The sequence below is a fragment of the Brienomyrus brachyistius genome, chromosome 9, assembly GCF_023856365.1.
Source record: "Brienomyrus brachyistius isolate T26 chromosome 9, BBRACH_0.4, whole genome shotgun sequence".
Taxonomy (NCBI): domain Eukaryota; kingdom Metazoa; phylum Chordata; class Actinopteri; order Osteoglossiformes; family Mormyridae; genus Brienomyrus; species Brienomyrus brachyistius.
In genome coordinates this window covers 29,893,064-29,918,501 of record NC_064541.1, presented here as the reverse complement: position 1 = coordinate 29,918,501, position 25,438 = coordinate 29,893,064, and the positions used below count along the sequence as shown (strand labels likewise).

Genomic DNA, 25,438 nt, shown 5'->3' with positions numbered 1-25,438 from the left:
AAACGATTTCACCAGTACCTGTTATCCTTGAGGTAGTGGTTGGATCCTTGGGTTAAAAATTAACTAGCAAGCAGAAGATTGGATGGAGAAGCTGTGCGTTTGATTGATTTAAATAGTAATGTGTACTGTATTATTAATTTCACACCCGATTAGACAGGAATCCTTTGGAGGGGTTACTTTGATTCCAAGGGTGAGAAAGTCGTCTAGAGAGCCAAACCGCTGATACAAAGTTCCTTCCATTGAACTTCAGATGGTGCAGTAAATGCCCTCTAGGGGGAGCACTGTATCCCTAAGTGAGCATGCAGGCTGTGTGCTACTGTAATTCTGGGCTCTGTGAGGGGTGCCAAAAGGGGAGCTGAGCCACATTCATACAGGCATTAAATGAGCCTTTGCATTATTTATTCATAAGGCTCTTAAAAAGATTTGACTTTCTCTTCATTAATCTACCACAATTACCCAGAGGGCCTTGCAAGATTTATTTCCTTATCCAAAATGATTTTCTTTACCTTAAGGTTTCAGGTGTTTATACAGGCTGATCATTGAAACCATCTGGGCGGATTGAGCTCACAATAAAAAGATCAGGAAACCATGCACTCGTAAGGAGATTGATAAGGGTTTTATTTGTCAGGTTCGGCTGGCACTGCTGCACTGCGATCTTTACTGTCAGTGCTACCTAGTACAGATTTTACAGCTGATGTTAAAATCCACCCATCTGGTTATTCAATACAGGGTCCAGGCAAGCTAATAGGGCATCTCAGAAAGCACAGGGCACCTTGGACAGGATAGCTACACCTACCCACCTTCACATTCCAGAGACACCCTCTCAGCTAGCTGAATGTTTTTGGGCTAAAATTAAAATGTCTTTGCAAGTTAAATTCTTAGCCATGTGTGTGTGGCATGTGTTCACATGGGAGTGGGGGATATTTTATAAGGCTTCTTCTGATTGAATAATTAAGTTTAAACTGATTAAAACAATTTTAACCTCATTTAAAATAAGTATTTTTCCTGGTACTTGCTAATGAGCGTGATTATTTGATAAACCCTTTTAATGTGATTGAAGGGTTTGCTGGGATCAGGACCAAAGGTAATTACTGAAGCAAATTAACAAAAAAGACATATTAAGGGGGGTTATATAAAAATTAATACACACAGAAAAAGTTAGCAATGACAGATTTTATGACATACATTACGTGCACTAATCATATTGCCTACAACCACTTCTGAATTACATATAAAATTATAGTTAGGTACTTTGTGTACTAAGGTCATTTAAAGGTCAAGCAGGGTCAGTACACCCACCAATCAGCAGTCAGGAGAGCATGGGTGATATCTGCCCCTATAAAAACACACACAGGCACACATACAACCATGATACAGTAGGTATAACTCTGTGAGGAATTCCTATTGGCTCCCATTTTGATACATTTAATTAACGCTGACCCCACATCAACAAAAATAGATGGAAATGATGACAATAGAGGGCAACAAATGAGGAGTTTCTGCACTTTATATTTTTCTCATAAGCAAATAACGTTTTCAGGTTTACACAGGACAGCTAAACGAGCCCAGATTTCGCTCCCACACAAAACCGCACATAAGCAGGTCTGTCTTTGCCGAACGCTACGCTTTCCTCGCCCTTCCTGCTGCAGACAGATTGGGGAGGCATCTTGTGTATGATAGCAGTGTGCAGTTGGCTTATTTTGTCAACTGGTGTCTGCTTATTTGGCCTGAAGGCGGTGGGAGGAAAACTCACCAGCTGTTTGTGTAGACTGGAGGTTGGCCAGTTTCCCCAGGTCCGGGACTCATACAAACCTCACATATACAGTATCACTTGTCTCCTCATATATAAACACACTCACATACATTCTCATCTTCTGTACACCTACATGGATACATGAACATGTGTATGCAGCCACACCTTAATGTGCAACTAATCAGCTGATGAGGATTCTTCAGTTCATGATCTCATAGCCCTCAAAGTCACATTCTCCCAGCCACACTACGGATAATTCTAGTCACTGTCATGAATTATGGAGAATCTGTGCAGCCAGACAGGAACACTGGGGCATGAGGCCGAGACACTGGGCCACCGTTTGATCAGAACGCATATGGTACAGGTGGCCGTGACGGCGGAGGGAGCAGCAAATCTGCTGGGATGTATTCCCCAGCTATTGGGAACGTTATTGAGTTACTTGCTTGCCGTGGTGAAAACGAAACATGATGATTCAACACACGACAGTGTCACTTGGGAGAGCGAGGTTCATCTCCCAAAAAGATCCTTGCCACAGTACTCCTGCTCATCTTCAACTGGGCCAGGACAATGGCTAATTGCTATAAAGCTCGCAGGTGTTTTTAAGCAACTAAATGTTTAAGCAAATATGCTCTTTACCAGCTAATATCCTCTATGTTGCACTGGACCAAGGTCTTATCCAGCTTAAGTGTCTGGAATTAATCTGACAGTTTGGGCAGAGAGTGGAATCGAAGTACTTGTTCATTATGAACCGCTTATGAAAGGTTTCTCTGCTAGACGAGACTGTCACTTTGATGCCCACGGAAAGTATTAGCCTGGAAGCCAATAGCGCCGCGCATGCTGCATGGAACGCACAGACGTCCCGGCCGTTTACCAGCGCGTCCCCAGGACCCATCCTGCATTTGCTTGCTGCCTCGACAATTAAGTTTCACGTCACTTCACACGCCAAATAAAAAGGAGAAGGAGGCAGGACGGGCCACGGGGGCCGCCGTCTCCATCGCCCCCCGACGACGACGATGAGGGTCAGAGCGAGAAAAGGTGGGCGGTAGCAGCGCTGTCAGGGCGGTGGCCGTCTGGGTTCGGTCAGTCAGCGCCAGATCACGGCGGCTGCGAGAAAAAGAAAAGAGGGAAAAAAAACATATCGCACCGCTTGCAGGGCAGAAACTCAGATGGGAGGGGGGCGTAATCACATTACCCGAGAAACTTTTACTTATGGCTAATGGAATTCGTTTAAAATTGAACCGGTTTGATGTAAACTGATTTGCATTGATCCAGATATGTATAGAGCCAAAGTCAGTCTATCTATTTTGTGAGGGAATTAGAGGTTGTGAGGCTATAGTGCCAGACTGTATAATCCTACGTTAAAGGATCAATATCATCCAAGCTGCTTCTGGGCTGTTCCACGTATGTCCATCTCGTATTTTTCCAGTACATTCCGGAGCGTGTGGGAACCAGCCTCCGGTACCTGGCGTAGCTGCTGGTGAGCAGGCTCATCTAGGGCCTGGTTTCTACCCAGTTCACGTCCGGCCATTAAACCAGGCAAACAGGGCTTGGAAATGTTGGTATGTTTAGTCTGACATCCCGGCAACCATAGTCCTGTGACTGCCCCTCTGGAACGCAAAGCTCGGTGACAGGCGTGAGAGGCAGAGAGGCAATCAGTCTGGCTTCACGAGCAAAACTAGGGCCTATTAAGCCACAGATGCTAGCTCTCACCCCTGTGAAATACATGAGTCTTATCCCTGGTCCCCCATCCTGGAGATCACTGAGCCCCCCCATCGGTTTGTGGACCCAGGGCAGATGCAATGACATCGGCGATAGACAGCAGGAGGTAAAACTGATGACTAAGAAAGCCAAATATGAGATTATCCCTTCCCGTGTGCACCCCCCCCCCCCCCACCCCAGCCCCCAAAAAGATAATAACCTTACAATTGCTTTTATAGGGATTGAGTTATTTGATTAGAGCCCCATGAAAGAATTGTTTCGCTCCTTTTGTGCTCTCCGACTTTGGGAACAAAGCCATTCTTCCAGCCTTCAGCGCTCCAGGAAGAGCCTCACGTGAGGGAGGTGACGGGGGGCGGTGCTGGGAGCCTGGGGGGGGCAGACTCCTCAGAAGCAGGAGAGACGGAAGCGGAAAAAAAGCAGGTGTGTCTTGGGGGCCAAGTTTGGAGCACACCTGAATTTTGAATGAATGAGTTGGAGCTTTTGAATCGTGAGATGTAACTGGGTTATAATGATAGATGTCTCTGGGTTTCCTTCTTGAAACATGCGGTAGTTGAAAACCTGATTGCCTGATAGGTCAATTTCACCGGCTTTTATCTGATTTGATTAGCAAAAAGGCTGACTGTAGGAGAACATTTTAAACTCGCACAGATTAGACACCATTTCCCCAGCCTGTGCTAAAACATTCTTTTCCTCTCCACCAAGGAGAGGACTGTTTATGCATGTGACTCTCCACCAATGAGAGGACTGTTTATGCATGTGACTCTCCACCAATGAGAGGGCTGTTAAAACATGTGACTCTCCACCATTGAATGGGCTGTTTACACATGTGACTCTCCACCAATGAGAGGGCTGTTTTGAAGCCCTGGACCGAGAAGGAACATGATACACCTGTAGCAGCAATCCTGCTAAAGTTAACCTTCCTGCTAAAATTAACTTAATGGCAATATCTTGTTGTATTCTTTATTGGTATTTAATTAAGCCGACTGGTTTACATTGCTTGAATTATAGTTACGACAAGTATTGTGGGTTCAAATGCCAGGGAGCACGCATAAATTACTACCCTTCCCTGTACTGTAGGTTGCTTTGGATAAAAGTGTCAGATAAATGTTACATAATTGTAATTCTCTCTCCTCGACCAGTTGTGTCATTGTAATGGTTTCAATAAGCTAATATATCTGGAAAATACAAACTGACACTCTGCCCCAGTTTTGCTGCAGTGTGGTTTTTCTCCATGAATCGTAGGGAATTATCATTTGGGAATCCCGAAAGGAACCTTTTTCACAAGAATTCTGTCCCAATCCCTGTGGATCTACAGCTTATGTGGTGGCACCTTTTTGCCCAAAGGGCATACGCATACACCTCTAATGCCTGCAGGTATCTCACGAGCAGGTCCCTCATTTCGGGATGTATGTTTGGAGCGCTAAAGAAGCGGCATAAGGTGCTGACAGTGCGCTGCCTGGTTGGCAGTCTGACGCGTTTGCAGAAACATCGCTTACCTTCGATATTTATGAACACCAAAAACGTGATGACACAGTTCTGCGGTTGTTCGCCGAAGATTCACAGCGAATCGATAGGCAGCTTGTGACAAGCATTCGGACCTTGAGCGAGGCTTTCGATCAATCCAGGCCCTGCAAGATATGAGCACCTGACAAATGGTCAGGGCAAGGGGGGCCTCGTGGCAGAGCCTCACCTACCTGGACCTCTGTCGGCCGTCTAATTGTGCAGCTGGCTAATGGAGCCGTATCGAACCATGGGGGGACTTAACACTTATCATTGTGCAATGTGCAATGTGCTCCGCTCCCATCTACATACCGTGACCCCGTGCTTCTCTTAATCCCTTTAGGTGCTCATCAGCGGCCCACAGTCAGGAAGGCGTGGCTCTGCCTCCCGGCACGTACACGAGCGGTCAGCACAAATGGGTCAAGCTACACACACACAGGTACTGCGATGTCGCATATCTTAGTGCTTGAGTATTTGTATGGACACGTAATAATTCCACACAGGTGAAACGGAAAAAAAAACATCCGAAATGGGCGCATTTCAGAGGACGACGGCAGATTTATGGTTGCTCGTCGGGAATGCCACTTATGCTGCGGTGTGAAGGCATCAAGTCTGCTTCATTAAAAAGGAATCTTGATACAGCGATAAAATTTCATGTAGCTAAGCCCCCTAATAATTAAAGCAAAAAACCGGTCATGCCTGGTCAAAGGTGTTTTTATTGGATAGTTTTTTTAAAGACATATCATGCTCAAGGTCCAAGCCCTGGAGAGAGATGACTCATTTTTTCCTACTTAAAGACATAATTTTCTTTTGGCCATTACTTAAAAAAACATCCTAACCGGAAGTCAGGGGGCTGTAAAAACCTCCTTCTCACAATGCCAAGTCGGCTCTGTGGCCGACCAGGAACCGCAGGTTCCGTTCTTCACAGCTCCGGCGATCCTGCGGTGGCGTGTTCTCCGTTCTGCCTGCCTGCCACAATACCTGGATGCCGGATGTTACGAGACCAAACACGCCATGAATCAACCCGGCCAGCTCGTTGCCAGCCATATTAGCTAGGGAATTAATTATGGTCCCGCAGGATCTATTTTTGCTTCAGACTGGAGGGAGACGGGGGCCATAATTCACGCTGGCTGTGCTGCGGTTGTTGTCTTCAGGAAGGATCTGAGGAAATCTGTCTGGCAGGAAGCCCTAGCTGCTCCGCTAACACAACGCGGCGCAACATAAAAATGGAAAGTGACGGCTGAGCGACAGGGGCCAGCGATGCCGGAGGTCCAGGCCACCCAGCGTCCACTGCAACCAACATCAAACAAATCACCGTCTATCGCAAATTGTCATTGCGAAGGCTGCTGGCTCAGTTCACCGCCATTTTAGCCATAGACCACAAGAATAAAGTGCCTCTTATTGGGCCGCAGAATTAGCACTATTAAGTCTTTTCACAATAATAATTAGTAAAATTAGAAAGAAAAAAATAAATCATAAACCTGTCTGGCATGCCCTCCTGTTCCTTTTTAGACAGTGTCTGTCCAACATGCGGACTACAAGTTTGCTGCAGGTTAGCCTTGCTGAACTCAAGCGATAAAAGCAAAGTAGCATTAGCTTTGGCTAACACAGCATTTCATCTCTTGCCGCTGCCACCACAGTAGCACGGCAACAGAAATGAGTGATAAATGGAGGGATTTGAACCCGAGCCTCAATGACGCATGCTGGAAAAAGAAGACCACCTTCTCCTTTTCTCTACCAGTGTCCTCCAGAGCCTACGTCAGCGACCGCACAGTTTATTTGCAGTTTCACAGCTAACTAACCGAATGTGTCCAGCTAGAAGAGAAGCAGGCCAGATGTATTATTTATTATTGAACCTTGAAGAGGATTCACTCAAGCCAAACCGATGACTAGACTCATGCATCTGAATGGGTGAAAGAGTTTAATTGTAGATTTGTTGTTGCTGCTTTAGTTGTTGAGTGTGAAAAGCACAATTGAGAGGGTGAGTCTGCATCTACAGGAAGGAGATAAGCAATGGCATAGGAAAGAGTTTAACATTGAGGGGGGTCACAACGTAATAATGTAAATACAAAGCTGTGCTTATCGGAGGGGATGAATGAATCCAAATTAAACACTAGAGGTGGGGGCCCACCCGCCTGGTTCCTTTGGCCCTGGAGACGAGGGAAGCCCAGATTCTCAAGAATCATTCACGCCAATGTTTACGTAAGATGTTCTAATGATGTTTTATTGACCTGCATAGGATGTCACTGGTGTTGCAGTAGCATCAAAGCAAGTGCCAGAAGGACGGCAACAGGACGGCAACAGGAGGTCCGCCATGGAGCGGTGACCTAACATGCAGCTCTGAATCAATCAAGTGTCGTACCAGGTGGTCAATTAATCAATGCATTGACCTCCGTGTGTGCGGAACCACAACAGGAAGTGTGTCACAACACTCGATATGAATGGTAAGAGTGGTGAAGGGGTGGTGAAATCACCAGGATCCGGGTGTCACCGACGTCGACGCAGAAGGAGCAGCATTTGCCCTGGGGTAGTACTGTGCTTATAATCGAAGGTATTTAAATGTATATGAGGTATGACATCACTCAGCGCATTACAGTGACATGGCGTGGCCTGGCTGTAATGTGAGTGCTAAGAAAAGCAAGCGTGGGTTATGCCAAGCTATCCTTCACTAACATCCATCTTAATGAAAAGTGCACATTTCGGGGGGCTTTAGAAGCACTTTAAACGGAGAGGACAGGCCTGGGCTGTTTCAGCGGGGCCCCATCCACAGCCCCTCTGCTCCTCCCCAGCCAGGTGCGGACAGCCCGGGACGTCCAACTCTTCCTCTATTAAGAGAAAGCCCTCCATCTCCTTCACCCTTCGTAATTAGGCTGCTAATTTCGTTGATGGAACATTGGGGGGGGGGGTGAGCACATAACCTTCGACGGCCCATCATGCATATTAGATTCCACAAACAATGTCCACCTCACCCAGGACACAAAGACTCCCCCAGCCCGTTGTGATACGTCCCGCGCTGGGGTTTATGCTAAGAGGGTGGGGCTGTGATACCCTGATCCCAGACCCTGGCCTACGAGCAACGCTCACAAGTAGACACAGGGTTCCACTACAGAGAGCTGAGGCAGATCCAGGTGGCATGGCCCTGAGCCTGGGTTTGGATTCAGTCTTCAGTCTCACCTTTGGACCCCATTCTTAGGGCTATGGTCATTCAATCAGTCAGTCTGAATGAGATAGTCTTTGCATCTGACCTGCAACTATGTGCTAGATGCGCTGTTGGAAGATAGATGGATGGCAAGGTTGCCAACTCTTACACATTTGGCGTGACGCTGACACATTTAGACTCACGCTCACGCAAGAAATCTTATGGCAAATCTATATTATTCCATTATAAACCGAAAATTAGCTTAATCAAAAATGTAGGGGTAGTTTGCAAACCCTACAGACTATTTGCAAGGTAATAACACTGTTACATGCACATTAATGCAATTGAAAATCTCACTCCAGCCAGCTGACCAAAGTTGGCAACCCTGGGACGGATGGGTGGATGGATGAAGCATCTGTTTTGTGGTCCATGCCTTACTTTTGCAGACTTCCTGTTGATAAATGTCACCAATATTCAAACATAACACAGTGCCTAGACACCAGTTTTGTTAGCTCATCCTCACAGTGTAGGTTTTAGGGGTAAAATCAGATTGGGATAAATTAGATTAGTGGTCTAGTTAGGCTAGATTAAGATGTCAGATGCAATTTCAACAAGGCGTTTGTCTTATTATCCCTCAGAATGACATTGTGTGTGGGAACAAAGAAGGCGCATCTGTCACTGCTCACAGGGAGGTGACGTCTGACATCAACATGTGGCTCCACCGCCCTTCAGCCCATCCAGTGTCTGGAGATTATTACTTTCTCTGGTTCCAGGAGAGAAACTGTCTCGACTGTCTCGACTCAGAACCCTGCCCCCCCCCCCACCCACCCCACCCCAACGCCATCGACTGGTGTTTCATCACACAGCACAAATCAGCCCTAAATCAATTTTGGTTTGATTTCTCTCTAAGATCTACCCCAGAAGATCAGCGCTAGATCACGCAGTGGGATCTGGCCTGGGCATTTGTTTTGGCTGCTGTATTGAACGCCGTTTTGTCCACTGCGCATCAGTTTGTGTTACGAGCTGAAGAAACGCAAGACCCTGCAATCGCTTCATCCGGATGAATGAATCGGTCGGGACGATCGTAGCAAGAGAAACTGTGGCAAACAGCTGAACGACATATTTAAACTGCGCAACGTTAAACCTGTGGCTGTTGTTTTCTTGGAAAATTGTGTTCAGGAGCGTTGATGCATCTGCAGAGACGGTTGTTGCTCAAATGTGCGGAAATTCAGTTTTATTCAGTGGCAGAGTCACTTTCATGTTGGGGGTGACATCTCTCCTTTCATGATTGTATTTCCTCTTCTTATCTCTTTCCTGACCCTCTGGCCAACATGTCCCAGAGTTTCCTGGGAATTATGGGTAGAGTGTCTGCCTACCACAGCCGGGATCACCATGATGCCAGGGGATTCTCTTCATATACCTCCGCCTGGCTTCACCCACACTAGCCGTGTCAGTGATGCAATCAGCTGGCTAGAAAGGGGCACCACACCCAGGGGCATCATGGTCAGGGGCATCCAGTCATGCACCATGCACCGCCGCAGGGCACTGAGGGAGCGGGCGCTCTGGTGGGACGTAATGTTCTCTTGGTGTTTCCCGTAAAGCTGCTTCAGTCTTTCTTTGGTTCAGATCAATGTCGAGTTAGAATTGCTGTTGACGTCCACGTCAAGGGTCTTGTAATTCGCCATGTTGGCTCTTGCTCCCCCACCCCCAGCACCATGATGCCTCCCCTTGAACCCACCGGGCCACCACAAAACGTCTCCCAGAGCCAGAGATAATGGGAATACTGTTGGCAGCGACCGTGCGATTAGACACAGTCAGGGAGGGCTAGGGAGACACGGAAAGGGAGAAGAAGAGGAGGAGAGGAAAAGTAAAAGTTTAAGCGGAGGGGGAGAAAAATGAAAAAGTGCAGCCAGTCTAATCTCCTGCCTGGCTCCACAAACAGCTGAGCTGAGAAGCTCCAGAGCAGTCCTTTGTTGGCCGAGTCCAGATCTCAGAACCAGCCGCTTTTATGGCGGGTGGGGAGTGGGGAGGGGGTGTAGACTGTCAGTGCTAACAGCTGAACAAGGGGACTTCAGTGAAAAAACAACGGAAAGGACAGGAAGCGGCTCTGAGATTAACAGGTTTCAGAGGCCTTGCCTGATGATGTCATCACGGCGCTGTAGAAGGTCAGCTCTTGCTCCTCTGCTGAAGTCACATATCTTACAGACTCGAGCAGATCAGTTGCGGCCTGTGGCATGTAAGTCTGTTCCCACATCAACCTTCAACATAAGCCCACAAAAAAGCGTCGATCTAAGACAAAGAACAATGAGGTGCTTTCTGAATGGATGATCAGTAATATTATTAACTGTTAAAGCAGAAGTTATTACTCTGAGTGACAAAATGGCTTCAGACCCACAGGGTTGTGGGTTTGAGTCCCGCCCCCAGCTTCCTGTGAGTGTGGTGTTTGTTTCTTTCTCCCACGTATGTGCTGGCTTCATCCCACAGCCCAAAACCATACAGTTAGGTGAACTGGCGTCACTGTATTACTCACATATTTCCGTATTTCTGCAGTGTGACTGACAGGAAATTCGCTGACGCAGTGTTGTTTTAGGCTAGGGCTGGAGCTCAGGCTTAGGTCACTGCATTAAAGCTATTTTGCTCCCTGTCCTATGAAAGTCAGCCAGGCATCACTAATGGAGGCTTTACCCCACATTAACAGGTCCGCTTCGCTGGGCCGGGTCACTCTGCACTCCCGTTGCAGCTCCTCACAGCTGCAGGGGGCCGGCTGCCCACCAGCTCTGCAGGGACTGAGCAACAGGGCACAGCGCAATCTAGTCTGGACGTCTGAGATTTATTTTTGACTAGACTGCAAATGGGCTAAGGTGCTCCAGTGACATCATACCCTGTACAAGAAACTTGTATGGGGCTTGTGGCTGATTGAAGGGGCGAACGACAATGTTTGGAGACAAGTCCCACAAGCCACTGATCAATGGTCTTTTTGATTGTCGTGTTGTGCTTCAAAACAGAAGGTCATGGGCTTAAATCCTAATTCATGTTGGTACTAGAACCCGGGTACTGGTACTACAATGTTGTAGGTTTGAGTCCCATGTGATCCTGCCTTGTGCCCTGTTATGTATTGGCATCCCATCCAGGGTGTCCCCTGTCGCATGCCCTGTGATAGACCAACATTCCGTCCAGGGATGGAATACAGATTTTTGTAATATTTCCTTTTCCCTTGTGGGTACTGAAAAAATGGTCCCCACAAGGTCAAAATAGCAGGTTTTATCATATTGTGGGGACATTTGGTCACTACAACATAATATATACATAAGCCACACACACAGACACGCACACACAGATTAAGTATCTATATTTTTGTGGGAATTGTCCATTCTTTTATTCAGCCATAACCCTAATCCCAACATTTGTCCTCACGATGTGATAAAAACCTTTTATAAAATCCTGTTATATTGACGATATGGGGACCACAAGGGAAAACTCAGTTTTATAAAAATCCGTGACTGCAATCAAAACACTAAAATGTCCAAAGTCTTGTATTTTGTTGGGTTACTTATGGTTAGGGTTAGGGTTAGGGTGGGTCATTGCTGGTGTTCAGGCCCCCATCGCCACTAGTCTCATAGTCTCTAAGGAAAGTGTAGACTCTGGAACGGTTAAGAATTAAGATGTATTTACAGAGCATTGCTCGATGGGGCTCCACTAAAGGAAAGTCACAGGTAGGAGATGAAGGACCAGGCTGCAGGCAGCATGAAAATACCCGGTCCCACCCCCACTCTGTGTGAAGGCGAGAAATCCCAGTCTTCATATCCAGGCTTATGCGCCCCCCGCCAGATCTCACTTACCTGTCCCCCCTTCAGATTTACGGCTGCCTGAGCTTGTGAAAGCCCCCCAGTACACTTTTGCTGATTTATGCCCTCACCCCAAACCTGAGCCCAGGGCACCCTGGGTAATGAACCCCCTTTGCTCTTAGTTCAATTAATTAACAGCCCTGGATGTGATGCCAAAGGCAGTGGACCAGCAGGCACGTCCAATGAATAGAGAACGACTACTAAACTATTTTTTCTTTTGAATCAAATGAGACATTTTTTAGAGTCACGTTCCATCAAAATGTTAAAATGTCACATCGAAAGCAAGCGGCTACATCTCAGCCAGTTACTATAGCAACCACAGTGGCAAACAGGCGGGAGGGAAAACTATGCAGCCTTAAATACCAAAATGGTCCCAAAATGGCACTAAAGCGGAAGACAGTTTCACACACTAACACGCACCTCAGCTGACGTCGTAATGAATCGCCAACCCTAAGAGAGGATGATTCCGAAAAGTGGACATATCCAGACCTCGGCATCTCAGGCTCCTCAGGAATCTGGAAATTCCTCTTCATCACAAACAATCATGCGGTTTCCCAGCAGGAGACGGCGGCTGCTGTCAGCACAGCCCACGTTTTTGACATTTTTTTTTCTTGTGGCCCAAGGGCTTCGCTTCTGGAGTTTGAGATGTGTTTACGCCAAAACTAAACCTCTTTGTATTTATTACTGCACAGAAATGCAGGGCACTTTGCTGCCGGCAGGCAGAGGGGTGGGTGCCGAGGAAAAGCAGAACCCCGACTGGAGATAGGGACTAATCCCCAAGCATCTTCTCTGGGATCGTGCGAGAGGGTCTGGTGCTGAGAACGGACCCCCCCCCCCCCCCACATGCACCGTAATGTTGACCAAAGTACTGCAACCCAAGAGCAGAGCAAAAAAAAGGAGCAGAATAGTTTCCCTTTCCCCCAATAGGAGGTTGGGGGGTGTTTGTCAGCATTCTGCATCCTCCCCATGCCATGTCCTCGCACCCTGGCTCTCTGACCTGATTTCCTGTTGGGGTCCCCTCTTCCCAAACGTCTGTGGATGTTCCTTGGAGGCCGTGATGCAGGAGGGAAGAAAAAGAGGCAGATAAGCAGTGACGGGATTAGTGTGGCGCGGGCCTGCTGGAGGGCGGCCGTCTGAAGTGACGGCGGTTTATCAGCGAGGGCCGGCGCTGGCGTCCTGCATGTTTTCACTGCCGTGGAGACGGCAGATCTGCAGCCAGGAGTCTTACGCGTATCAGTGTATCAGCAGTCAAAGACTTTCCCACGTGATTGTGCGAGTTAAAAAAAGACCCCCGAACACTGCAGAACCAAATGCCACACTTCACTTAACATTATTGTCTTGTTTTACAACGATTTGAAATGGCTCATTATCGTAACACGAACAGTTACTGATTGCTTTGGATTCTTTGTAAGCGCTATTCCACTGAATGGTAAAGCATTTCTTTCGGGAAAATAAAAATAGAATAACAATTCTTATAGTTTAAGTAAACTAATGTAGACATTCCGCTTTGGCTGGTGAAAGTTCTTTAACCAAGGTGAGGTAAATGGCAGCCTGGGATAGCAGATGGTGGCCTGTGGGAGGAGAGAGATGTTCCGATGGAGCCTGGTTCCCACGCTCTGTGATGGAAAAGCTATATTGGGCCAGGAATCCCACCCTGGACGGCACAGAAGGTGACAAGTATGGCGTCTGGCCTGTTGTCACTCCAGGGTTCCTGGGGGGGGTGTGACTGACAGACAGAGAGACAACAAAGCCAAACTGACAGACAGGCAGGTGGACAGACAGATTGACTAACAAGTAGACAGGCAAAGAGAGAGACCAATTGACAGACAGACAGGCAGGCAGACTGACAGACAGACAAACAGGCAGACAGGTTGACTGAAAGACAGAAGAAGGAGGAAGTTCATGCTGCTTCCCATCCAGCCATCTTGCACCTGTAAGATGTCTAGCTGTATAAATGGGTAAATCCGTGAAGATATCAGCTGAATGTAATCTAAGAGGGAAAATCCAAAATGGAGACCAACACAGACAGCAAGGTTGAGAAATTTAAAAATCCACTGTGACATTTGATAAAGACTTCTTAAATTTTTGACGTACAGGCTGTAAGCGCCATTCCAGGAAATTATAAAATGAAATATGGTTGCCACAGCTTAGAAGAAATGCATTTTGGGTAACCTAACGGTTATTACTCAGGCTGATCATTGGCCATGGAATTAACAAGCACTATTAGGTTGAGATTAATTAGCCAGGGATTGCTGTGTCCTAGCCAGTGCAATGCATTGTGGTCCATTGTCCTGATGACATCTTCCTTGCACTTGTGTGTGAGCAAGCGTACATGTGAGCCAGTGCAGTGCACTGTGGTCCTTTTGTCCTGGTCTTCTGAATCTGTGCAAGCACGCGTCAGCCCTGGCAGTGCATCACCGTCCTTTCTCCCGGTGACATCTCCTTCTCGATGATGCACTGTCACAGTGGAGCAGCCCTTTGTTTGGTGTTGAGCCGCAGAAAAGGGCAGCGTGGGGAGGGGGGGCGTGGGAATGAGCTTAGTGACATTTCACTCTTTGCCTGCAACACCCCCCCCCCCAGTCAGGCACACAGAGCAGCAGCTTGCAAACTAAACACTGTCACCCTGTTGCAGTCTTCCTGGCATTGTGCGGGATTGTTATTCTGCTACATTACTACTGCGGCTTTAGTGTTTTTACCAAGAGCTGCTAACAATTGAACAATCTTGCAGAAGTAATTAAGCTTAAGTACCTTGGCAAATGGATTATGGCAACATTCAGCTTAAGTCTGTTTCCTTCATCACCATGCTGCATGCTGCTGTGTTGGGATCACATGACACTGTTACTCTTTATAGTGCATGCTGGGGCTTTTGGGGGCATTTTAGGGCATCATAGGATATTCTAAGACATTCTGAGTGTGTTCAGTGTTGTAGTGCATTGTGGGTTATTGTAGAGCATTGCAAGAATGGGAGGGTGCCGTGGTGCATTGTGGGGTACTTGAGGTTATAGTGAAGGGATACTGTGTTGCATCGTGGGTATTCTAGGGCATTGTGAGAGTGTGGGGGTGTTGTGGTGCATTGTGGGTATTCTAGGGCATTGCAAGGGTGTGGGGATGTTGTAGTGCATTGTGGGATGTTCTAGGGCATTCTGAGGGTGCTGTGGTGCATTGTGGGTATTCTAGGGCATGGTGAGGGTAATGGGGTGCTGTGGTGCGTTGTGGGTATTGTAGGGCATGGTGAGGGTAATGGGGGTGCTGTGGTGCATTGTGGGTATTGTAGGGCATGGTGAGGGTAATGGGGGTGCTGTGGTGCATTGTGAGTATTCTAGGGCATGGTGAGGGTAATGGGGGTGCTGTGGTGCATTGTGGGTATTCTAGGGCATGGTGAGGGTAATGGGGGTGCTGTGGTGCATTGTGGGTATTCTAGGGCATGGTGAGGGTGATGGGGGTGCTGTGGTGCATTGTTGGGCTGTGTCCTCTTGCCCCCTTCAAGCCACACTGACAGCCTCACCAGGTCCATCAGGCGGAGCGCCACGTGCTTCTCCCAGTGAGGAGGCACAAACGAGGCCGAGGCAGATGTAAAAGCCCTCCATTGCTCACCATAATCTGGTTAGGGCTCTGCAAATGTGATTGGAGCCCCGGGAGTTAGCCTTCAGCTGCCTGTCATTAGTGGAGGCCACCGGGACCTCAGCCCTGGCCCCGCAAGGGGGGATAACCCAATTTGAGAAGCTGGAGTCTTCACAGGCAAGTGGGGGGAAGCTAATCGAAGAGGATTCCACCCCCCACCAACCCCGTAACCAGCACCAATCCCTCTCCACCCTGCCCCCCAATACCAATGACGGCTAAACTCTGTCAGACGTAGAGAACGGGCAAAATAAAACAGGTAAACATCACTTATACATGAACCTTACAGTCACCTGGTTAAACAATGTAGCTGTTAAGTATTAGGTATGAAAAAAAACGATAACCAAAAGTCTAAGAATCACGATGACCAGGCGAACTCCATATAATTTATTAGTTTTATTTAGTTTGGTGGCCATTTACAGGAAAAAAACAATGTAATATACTGATGTTTAAGCAAAATGACGACAATAAACAAATGAGTACATGTTTGGTGATCAGTCACTGTCATCAGAACCACTGATTGAATGCGTTGATGTGCTGGATAATAAAATATTGATTCAAATGGTAGTTTTTTTTTTCCATTAACCACATATGCAGTCTAGGATCCTGGTGAAGCAGGCAGTAGATGTCCTGGACAGTATGGCAGTCCATCACAGGGTACAAATTCACACACTGAGATGTTTAGAGTCTCCTAAGCTGTGGAGAAAACGTACACAAATATGTAGATGACATTCAAAATCCACAGATACAGAGCTGGACGTGGGATTCAGGCACACAGCTACAGTGCTTCTCAAGGAGGCCCAGTACGGGCCAGATACTTTTACATGGACAAGTTTGTAATTCCCAAAACCACAATGTTTTGTGAGGGTGCAGGAAGCAATATTTGAGTGAAATGTGGAGGGTAAAGCAGAGGGAAATGCATAGCATTCTGGGAAATGTAGTTCATCAGATTTCCCATGTCTGCCCATGGACGGATGTCTGTCTTACATGCACAGCTGCCGTGGGCTCAAGCCTTCTCACTTTTGGTCTCCAGGTCCTTTTCCTTGACCAACATCCTCTCTGCACTTGAATTCCTTCATTCCTTAGTTTGCATCCTTACTACCCATTCAAAATAAAACCTCAGAGAGGAACCTGAAGCATTGCACTCCGCTCACACTAAGTGTCCCTTTTTACCTTTTCCGAATTGGGAGGAGCATTGGGGTGGGGGGGGGTGCTTTGTTGTATTAAGCAATATATGTCTCTCTTGTACGTTTTGATGCAGTAATTAGAATGGAGGTAGAAACTCATTAGCCTGACATGTGTCATGGTGAGTGATGGCGGCTAGGGAGTGACTGAGGGTGGGGGGTTAATTGGTGTACTTACAGTATTTAGTGAACAATGGGCCCAGGTCTCTATCACATGCTCTTGGGGGGTAGATCAATGGCAGCTTCAGAAATCAATGGCAGTTTCTTTATAACAGGACCCCGACTCCTCAACCCCGCCCCATCCCACCCCAGGGATGGGGTCTACACCTACTCTGTTAAGGTCTATCACTGGGCCCTGAGATTCATACCTGGGCTGTACCTCGGATATGAGCGGTAAGCTACACCTGGGCCTTGAGGCTGCAAACATGCATTTTCACTTGATGTTTCTGAACATGATCCTCTGATAACCTGCGTCCTTTGCATTTATTATCATCAGAATTGTAATATTTTAACCCACCTGAATTGTACTGCACAAAAGTCCCAGATGGCTAATAAAGCCCCTTCCATAAGACCCAATAAGTCTATCTGCTACTTTGCTGTAAAAACCTCATAATTTCATGTAACTCAGAATGAGGATTTGGCAATGTCTTACGGAGATAGAATGTACAGGCAACCGCCTTTATGAGACATTTTGAAAATTCCTGACATCATTTAATGAATATCAAACACTCGCATTCAACTGCAAACATGTAATGGTTTATTTATAAGTTTTAAGTATAAAAAGTATAAAACATCCATCCATCCATCCATTTTCCAAACTGCTTGTCCTACTGGGTCGCGGGGGGGTCGAGGCAGGGAACAACCCAGGATGGGGGGCCAGCCCATCGCAGGGCACACTCACACACCACTCACACACACATGCACACCTATTGGCAATTTAGCAACTCCAATTAGCCTCAGCATGTTTGTGGACTGTGAGGGGAAACCGGAGTACCCGGAGGAAACCCCACGACGACATGGGGAGAACATGCAAACTCCATTTTTGTCTTTCAAATTAAACAAATAAAATGCTGCTTTCCAGTAATACACAGTACTGTGCAAAACTCTTCGACATTCAAAAGAAATATTTGACGCTATTTATCTGGGTAGTAAGTGCACATTTTCTTAGAACAAAAAAATATAATTTAACATAAGAGCACATGAAAATTATGAGTAACACAATAAAAACTAGTAAAAATGTCTTCTGTTCTCCAAAAATTTACTGATATCTACTTGGATAGCTAGATGAACACCACTTCAGTTCCCAAACTTCTCCTCAGTGGCACCCAAACCATTCACCACCAGCTCGCTCAATTAATTAACTTAATTAGTTAAAAAAGTGAATGAGATATTGAATAGATATATGAGGTAGGGTAGCGGTCAGGTCAAAAAAATACATGGGTGTATATGGCTGCTGGAAATAAAAGGGTTATTTTAGCAGAGGTTTTGAAATGGCTAAGCTGACACACTTTGCTAGGCGTAACAGCACAGTTTTACACCAACCTGACAGTTATTTAAACATAATTATTTTTTTGGCTGCCTAAGACTTTTGCACAGTACTGTATTTCCTCTTTGAAGTTTTCCTTAAAATATTGTTAAAATAGCATCTCGTCCTCGTGAACCCGATATCATCTCTCGTCTTGTCTCATGGGCATATCATTATATCAGTATATCATTGCACCCCTACTAGATCATAATCTGGTCTATGCCAGGGTCATAACATGGTTTATTTCTTTCTCATGAGCTGATCTATGCCATGACCTTCACCTGATGGTCTGTACCTTGAATACAGGATTGGCACAGGAACCTTTTTCTATTGGCACTACCAAGAAAAGCACATCCAAACATCGACCTTGGAAGCCCAAAATGCAGCCCAGACTGGAACCTCTCACTGACATTCTTCAACGAACTTGAATTCTCAGGCAACTTGGATGAGATCCCTCACGGAAACATGCGGCTTGTATGGATTCCTGGCTCTCTGCAGTGCGACACACCCAAGGACACTTTATCTTCAGCAAAGAACTTAGGCGGATTCTCTTTGGTATATTATCCAGCCGAACGAACCAAGTACGATGTGCAAGTCGCTTTAGATAAAAGCATCAGCAGCGTAATTCAGCCATCCTACGGAACCCTGGGGTCTGAATATTTTTGAAAAGCACTTAGTTGGAAAAATGATGGAAGAAATGAAGCTTTGAGAGCAACAGGGGGACGGATTACAGCACTCTGGCTATCACTGCCGAATGGGAACCAATGACATGAGAGAAGACGAGTGGGTTAAACCTATTGGTGACTGACAGTCCACTGCAATTCCACCATGAGTTTTGATGTCGCAATTCTTGATTTTTTTTTTTAACAATGCTTTAGTTACTGCAGATCTAGAGAGGAGATAATATGGGGGGGGGGGGGGGGGGGCTGAGTCATTTTTTTGGGCTTGGCCATTTCCCAGAGTTGCCCATCTGCTTGCCTGCACGCCAGGGAGATGAGATCTGCAGAACACCCTGGAAGTGAGTTGTCTTTCTGCTATCTCTTCATACTTTTCCCACAAAGTTCACCAAAGACAAATTTAATCTTCATTTAAAGTTTACAAGGTCACCTTTGGCCTTTCAGTAGACCTCCAAATTGACCTTGCAATTAACCTTTCTCCTCAGAGTATCTTTGTGAAGAGTAAAATGCTAAATCTAACATAAAATCCTGAAAACTCTTCCCATGGAATATTAGAAATCAAGTAGAAGAGGAAGATAATATACCAATTATTGGTTCCAGTGGGTCCTGACTGCTGTTTGAGGAGTATAGCAGCATGCTATACAAATGATTTCTGTACAGCACACTGCAATGGTGCTAAACTTGGCTGCCTCTCTCTGACCTTAACTGCTCCAAACTTTACAGACACATTCGAGGTCAACTGGGAGGATCATGGCTTTACATTCTAGAAACGCTCATATGGAAAATTTTAAAAACCTGAAAGTTAGCGTCTGCATGCATTTTCCTGCATTTAATGGATTCTGTCTTATACTGATTCCCACTGGTTTAACTGGGCGGACTGCCTTACAGCATCTTAAATGTGTCTGTGACAGCTTAAAACTTCAGAAAGGCCGAAGTTCAGGCCTAAACCATGGGAATGTGAAAGCAGGAACCATGCTTAATCCCTGCCTGCCCCCCGGAGGGGCCCCCCCGCGAGGCCGGCCTTCGATAATGAGCATGAGGCGAGGCCATTCGTTCGCTCAGCGAGATACGGCACGGGGCGCCAAGGGGCGCGAGGGGAGTCGCGCTTTACGACTGGGAGGCATCCGTCTCCCTCGATAGCCCTCCTTCAAAGAGAGAGGGACGACATTTGGCTGATGGGGGAAGCCCCGGCTTGCCCACAGCTTATTAACCGCAGCGTTCCGAAAGGAAACGGCATTCCCGATCCCTCAGTCACTCGGCGTCTCCGTTGACATGAAGTATGCAGCGTGTGCCTGGCGTGACGCCGGGCACGTTGCTGTCGGAAACACGCGACAGGCAGGGTAATCGGTCGTATTCACTGAGATTTCATTAATGTTTAACACATCAACACTTTACAGAACAGTCAGAGCGCATGATTATTCATACAGGCATGTCATAAACATTGTATGAAGAAAACAGTAGGTTCACACCATGAAGTTCAGTAAACTGGTGTCTAAATTGCCCACGGTGACTGTATATGTGTGCGATACAACTGACTGGCTTCCCGTGCAGGGTGGTCCCTGTCTTGGACACTGTTTTCTGCAATACAATGAATGATTAATTTTTTTCATTCACTATCTGACCGTTTATTTAGCCGTACGTTTTGGACGAATTCAAGTTAAGAGGAGTAAAACTGGACAATGTTTTATAGCCCGTTTGTCTAAAAAAGGCAAGTTCAGCTGCCTGCATGAAAAGATAAAACTCTAAAACAAATATGACAAACAATTCAAGGGAAACGTCTTAAAGGAAGACAGAACAGAGGACAATTCTCAGTTTGGTTCAGTGTTACGTGTCCCGGTGTAGAGCGGAATTCTGGGGGGTCAGGGAGGGAAGAGTGGGGCAGGTCAGCTAAATGAGTGTGGGAGGGAAATAGACACGAGAGGGAAGTTTGCAGCCCCCGAGATGGACACGAGTCTGATTATTTTTAATGCCTTATCGGGCTTAGGCCCTAGTTGTTTATTGCATTGTGGACAGATAAGTTTAGCCTGCTTGGAGACTGTCCTGGGATCAGCCTTGAGCTAGCCAAGGTGGCGCGGGACACTTACTAACAAGCTGGCCGAGATCTAATCAGTGTATCATCTCTCGAGTCCCGAGAGGAGTCCAGTGACTTTCTATAGCCACCAGCAGAGTTCTTTTAATGACTAAATTAGCGAGTCACTTGGCCGGATGTCCTAACAAGCAGGCAGGGCACAGAACACTGACTCGAAGGGGGTGAGCTGTCCAACTGTCTATTCATCTCCTTAAACACACAGTCCTTGCTAAGATCACTAGCGCATTTTAAAACGAATGTATTTGTAGCTTTGCCTACACTCCCACTATGGTGTTAGTGCTGTTATCAGTACTATTATTTTAAGGCAGCAGTTATATAGCAAGATTCAATATCCTTCATGAAATGAGACTCTGCGTCAAAGGACACAAAGGCAGGCTTCCTGTTTGCCAGACAGAGGAGCGCAGCCAGGACACTGAATGACATGCCAGCGCTGACAGCCCCCTAGAGGTGACTGACGGTGCTGAAGGGGGATTTATATTTAACAGGCCTGCAAACCGCATAGTGGTTAGGAAACTTAGCAAAGGGTTTTAGGAGCCGGTTAGCGCTTTGCTGTTGTATACTTTGGTGAGGTGCTTCTTCATTGATTACCTCGCTGGTGTCAGCAGGTAAATTTGTAAGCTGCTTTCTGAAGATGACATGCAGGAAATGTATATAATGAAGCACAAATCGAATAAGAAAAATGCGGTGTTCAGATACAAGTACAGTGTTCAGTTCTTGTGTATGCAGTACTGTAGATGGTCAAATGGGAAGAGGGCTGTGGCCTGTGACCTTGAGAGATGCAGTCATGTGACCTGGCTTCCCTGTATTGCTTATCCGACCTGCTGTTGGTCCCTGATTGAACATGTAAATCTATATATTCTGAGTTTGTCGCCCTCAGTTAAGCTCCATCACACTCATGGTGGCAGCCCCCCCCCCCTTCCTTCTGCCTTTCGCACCCAAGCTTGTTTACCTTGCATTCTGCCCAGCAAAATGGGTCCTGTATTTCACTGCTGTGTTCATCCATTGACCACTCTGGGCCCAATAAAGTCCTGAAACAGAAAGCTCAGTCCCCAGTAAACTTGCCATTCCCAGTTCAGTCCTGACATCACGTGGTTCCATTTCCAGCATCGACCAGGGCAGTTCTAGCCTCAAAATTATAGCACTTGTTGCCACCAGACCGGGTCACGGTACCAGACGCAGCAGCACCACACATGCTGAATCGAGTTACTCAAACAGCGCTTAACACACCCAGCCGACAGGACCTTGTTAACCAGGAAGTGGTGCAAGGCAGCCAGGCATTGTCAGGATAAGAAATCTGCTCCTCTGTTCCAGGTTCCCAAACACGTCATCAAGTGACTGCTGTGGAGACTGGCCTGCAGAGAGTATCGTGACCTACGCAAGCACACAGAAACGCATACAGTGAATCCCCCGGCCCCCAGGCATCGAATTAGGTCAGCTTGTGTGTCCCATCGTGCTGAAGGTTTGCTTTCATGAGCTGCTTTATATCTAAGACTTCAGCATCTCTATTTTTGTGTCAAACTAAGTCACTGAAAGGACCACATTTAAAACACCAATGAATATTTGGGCTGATCAAGGCTTATTTATTTACATAATAACAGTATGACCCAGTTATTTGGTTTAAATCTTTGTCATATGTAACTACCATTTACAAATGTCAGCTCTTTTAGTGAACATTATTCCTGAAAGTACTTTTCAGACAAAACAGAACAAAGACATTAAAAATCTGTCTGAAGATCCATCCATCCATCCATCCATTTTCCAAACCGCTTATCTTACTGGGTCGCGGGGGGTCCGGAGCCTATCCCGGAAGCAATGGGCACGAGGCAGGGAACAACCCAGGATGGGGGGCCAGCCCATCGCAGGGCACACTCACACACCATTCACTCTGTCTGAAGATATAGAATCAAATTAAACGTGTCCAGTGGGACGATGTGCGTCTGTCTGTCACCCACTGTGTCCTTTATTTAAATGAGAAATTCGTTTAGTCCCCTGAAATTAAAATGACCAGATTATAACTAGAATATTTTTCTGTATGTTATTCTAACTTGCTGCTGTTGCACTTGTCAGTGAGGGGAGGGGTGGAATGGGGATTGGGGTAATGTGGGGTGACTCAGGGTGATCCCTACTTCGGGGTAGGGCTGTAGCGGTACATGTATTCGCTATGTGCCATTCACTAATATCATTTGTGGTTCGGAATTCAGAATGAAATGAATTAATACATTTCTTCACATGGGTGAAGCCAAAATTCAAGTAGGCCTAGGTGTTCAACACAGAAAGCATTATGCTAATTGTGGCTTTGAATTGGTTATAGCCAAAGCTGTTCATAGTGACTTATAATCAGTAGTTTGGAAACATTTTGGTTTCTTAATAAATTACATCAACACTAGAGAAAGAGTAGCTGATAAGACTAAGGCTGTCTGTCAGGTCTATTATATCGAACTGGGATATGTTACTGGAAACAAAACCAAATATGCGAACTCATTTGAGATGACATCATCCGAATGTGTGTATGACTGGAGCAAGCCTGGGAGTCCATTGCAGTTCAGGTAAATTTTTCAGTTTTGAATTTTCTGGGCACCTGTCAAACAATATAATTCTTGGAGGCTGCTGCGAACGCTGCATGTCGAAGACTGCCGTGATTGCCCTCTATGGTACTGTCTTGATTGCCCTCTATGATGCTGTCACGTTGATAGCTGACACCCTCATCGGATTGGATTATTTCCATCCAATCAGAGTGATCTGCTCTTGGTCGTTGTTTGCACCTGTGTATGTCAAAAGTACGAATGTTTCTGTTTGGAGCTTGTTGTGACTCTATAAAGAACAATGAGAATTTCTGTAGACTCAGATGCCACTGCAAACTGTGTGTCAAAGATTATGTTTACGTCAGTGTATGTCAAGAGTGAAAATCTCTGATTATGTGATTAGATTTGGGATTAGTCTCACATCCAGCATTATGTCCTGCTCTTCTATTGATGAGTTTAAATCTATATTAAGACCCACTTTCTTTCTCGTGCTTTCAGCTCAGTTTGTGGTTCCTAGTGTTTTATCATGTCCACCATTATGTTACTTTCACTTCTATTTTAATAACTCTTTTAATTTATTTTAATCACCCTCTTCTTTTTTCTGCTGCTTACTGTTTTACTTTTCCTTTATTTTAATTTTTATTTTCTTATTTCTCGTATGCATGTTTTTACGTTATTCATATATTTTATATTTTTGACTATGTATGTAATATTTGTCAATTTATTCTTTCTCAACTAGAAAGCACTTTGGGTCAACTCCTGTTGTTTTTAAATGTGCTATATAAATAATTGAATTGACTTCACATGACTAGAAGAAAGCTAAGTTAGAGTTAATTTATAAATGGCACAATCGATGCAACATTCAATACTTTGGCAATATTTTACTTTAAACAAGGCACTAAATATAGTTAAGTCACGAATCTGATGACTTGTAACTCGACGCGGCAAAATTGATGGAAAGACTTGGACTCAACTTGAACTTGAGGGCAGATGACTTGAGACTTGGACCTGACTTGGACCCTATGACTCAAGAAGACTTGAGGTTATAGTCGCCTCTCTGGATACTATAATGGTAACTTTATAATATTAGTGTATATTAATTCTCTGGCATCTGCATTTTCAGGTCTCCTGAGATACTTTGGAAAGATGCATCACTCCATGCTTATACACAGACAAATACTGTGTGAGGACAACTGTGGCAGAGTAGAGACTTTTCAACCTATTTCTACCTATGAAGAACGTACAATATACTGTGACGAGATTTTGCTGCAACATGATCTCATCAATAAAGTCAAAAAAATTGACATAGGTAGGGACTCAAGTTACATGACTCGCAACTCAACTTAGACTTCAATCAAATCTGATGACTTGTGACTTGACACCAAAAGGTGGCAGAAAACATTCAATAGGGTTTAAGTGGCATCTGTAATTTGCCTACAGTGTGTGTGTGTGTGTGTGTGTGTGTGTGTGTGTGTGTGTGTGTGTGCGAGCGGGTAAACCTTACCTTTTGGGGACACAATGTTCCCACAACGTGATGAGTATCTAGTTTCCTGGTTCCCATAAGGGAAAACTCAATTTAATAAAAATCTGTGACTGCAATGAAAAAAACTGAAAATGCAAAACTCTTGTATTTTGGTTCTTGGTTGTCATAGTTAGCGTTAGCACTTTTCCCATAGAAATGAATGAGCGGGCCCCGTAAAGATATGCTTACCTGACGTGTGTGTGTGTGTGTGTGTGTGTGTGTGTCTTAGGGGGTATCTAAGCAGAGACTTACTGTCGTCACGACTCCCACTCTGCCGGCTGACAGTCTGGCTAAACACCCTAAGAAAAAAGCTTCACTAATCAGCAGCATGAGATCCAGCCCCCC

The 25,438-nt window shown here is 45.9% G+C and overlaps 1 long non-coding RNA gene across 2 annotated transcripts in view; it reads right to left on the bottom strand.

Annotated features, from left to right (window-relative positions):
• Positions 1-15,960: 15,960 nt before the first annotated feature.
• Positions 15,961-25,438, bottom strand: part of LOC125749435 (uncharacterized) — a 24,155-nt gene continuing 14,677 nt past the window's right edge. For both annotated transcript variants that reach the window (XR_007399919.1, XR_007399918.1), the window contains one exon: positions 15,961-16,270. This is a non-coding gene — a long non-coding RNA (uncharacterized LOC125749435). The remainder of the gene's footprint in view (positions 16,271-25,438) is intronic.